The sequence below is a fragment of the Schistocerca americana genome, unplaced genomic scaffold (genome assembly GCF_021461395.2).
Source record: "Schistocerca americana isolate TAMUIC-IGC-003095 unplaced genomic scaffold, iqSchAmer2.1 HiC_scaffold_437, whole genome shotgun sequence".
Taxonomy (NCBI): domain Eukaryota; kingdom Metazoa; phylum Arthropoda; class Insecta; order Orthoptera; family Acrididae; genus Schistocerca; species Schistocerca americana.
In genome coordinates, this window is record NW_025726167.1 from 20,001 (window position 1) to 22,500 (window position 2,500).

A 2,500-nucleotide genomic window follows, 5' to 3' on the forward strand; every position below is an offset into this window, starting at 1 on the left:
ATTGGGCCTTAACCTAACCTATATTGGGCCTTAACCTAACCTATATTGGGCCTTAACGTAACCCACGTTGCGCCTTAACGTAACCCACGTTGCGCCTTAACGTAACCCACGTTGCGCCTTAACGTAACCCACGTTGCGCCTTAACGTAACCCACGTTGCGCCTTAACGTAACCCACGTTGCGCCTTAACCTAACCCATATTGCGCCTTAACCTAACCCATATTGCGCCTTACCCTAACCCATATTGCGCCTTAACCTAACCCATATTGTGCCTTAACCTAACCTATATTGTACCTTAACCTAACCCATATTGTACCTTAACCTAACCTATATTGTACCTTAACCTAACCTATATTGTACCTTAACCTAACCTATATTGTACCTTAACCTAACCCATATTGCGCCTTAACCTAACCCATATTGCGCCTTAACCTAACCCATATTGCGCCTTAACCTAACCCATATTGCGCCTTAACCTAACCCATATTGCGCCTTAACCTAACCCATATTGCGCCTTAACCTAACCCATATTGCGCCTTAACCTAACCCATATTGCGCCTTAACCTAACCCATATTGTACCTTAACCTAACCCATATTGTACCTTAACCTAACCTATATTGTACCTTAACCTAACCTATATTGTACCTTAACCTAACCTATATTGTACCTTAACCTAACCTATATTGGGCCTTAACCTAACCTATATTGGGCCTTAACCTAACCTATATTGGGCCTTAACCTAACCTATATTGGGCCTTAACCTAACCTATATTGGGCCTTAACGTAACCCACGTTGCGCCTTAACGTAACCCACGTTGCGCCTTAACGTAACCCACGTTGCGCCTTAACGTAACCCACGTTGCGCCTTAACGTAACCCACGTTGCGCCTTAACGTAACCCACGTTGCGCCTTAACGTAACCCACGTTGCGCCTTAACGTAACCCACGTTGCGCCTTAACGTAACCCACGTTGCGCCTTAACCCAACACACGTTGCGCCTTAACCCAACACACGTTGGGCCTTAACCCAACACACGTTGGGCCTTAACCCAACACACGTTGGGCCTTAACCCAACACACGTTGGGCCTTAACCCAACACACGTTGGGCCTTAACCCAACACACGTTGGGCCTTAACCCAACACACGTTGGGCCTTAACCCAACACACGTTGGGCCTTAACCCAACACACGTTGGGCCTTAACCCAACACACGTTGGGCCTTAACCCAACACACGTTGGGCCTTAACCCAACACACGTTGGGCCTTAACCCAACACACGTTGGGCCTTAACCCAACACACGTTGGGCCTTAACCCAACACACGTTGGGCCTTAACCCAACACACGTTGGGCCTTAACCCAACACACGTTGGGCCTTAACCCAACACACGTTGGGCCTTAACCCAACACACGTTGGGCCTTAACCCAACACACGTTGGGCCTTAACCCAACACACGTTGGGCCTTAACCCAACACACGTTGGGCCTTAACCTGCTCTGTAATTGTCATACGACGCGTTAAATTAGTGTGGTGTTGCCTAACTGCAACCCCCGCAATATAGTTTGCTACTCGCACTGCCTGGTCCCCAGAGTATCGCTTCATGTTAAACACCTTGCAGCTATACACTGTAATGCGGATGGCAGCAGGACGTACATGCTCAATGCCCTTCGCAGTTGTTCATTGGCATTTGCATGGCGAAGCACAGCCTACGTTGTGGTACGGCGTGTGTCAACTGTCCGCTGATGTTGTACGTCCAAATCACACACTGTACTGCACATTGGTCCTCATGTACTGAATGATACATCGTGGTACATGTGTGACCGTACCACGACTGCGCCAACAACGGCGAACCATACGGTCCAAATATTGTGCACTCAGCTACGTGTCGTCTCCCTATAAGAGCTGGATTGCAGTATGGTATGCCGTGGATGGCGATCAGCATGAGCCGTCTGTTGATGTAGTGGCGCGTGTTGTCAGACGTAGTCGTCTCTTCTCACACACCGTGATAGCATGGTGCACTGCGTTCCACATCTGCGACATGCGACAGAGGCCGGTTGACAGTCGTTCGCGCAATGGACATCGCATACGTACGGGGGCCACCTTCCACGTGTTCGCGAAGCGTGCACATGTTGTTGCGTGTATGTGGGCAGACATAGTGTGTCGTGACACCTGACACAGGCATGCAACAATCGTTGAATTTGCAAATGGCGATGGACGTCTACGTTTGCTGGTGACGTTACGCAAATGAACAACTGGTAAACGGTTGTGGTGCGGTTGTTCTCGCTAGAGGTGAATCAGTGATGGCGACGATCGGTTGAGCTACCAACCGGTTGTTTCAGCGATACCCACCATGCCCACGAACGTGAATGGCATGTGGGTGTGAAGCGATACGCGGCGGTGGCTGGGTGGGACCGTCCCCGGCCGGTGAGGGGGGGCCTCCCGGCGTGCTGGCCGCGCGGTGCGTGGGCGCACGCGCTACAGCCGGCTGGTGGGGGCGGCCAGTG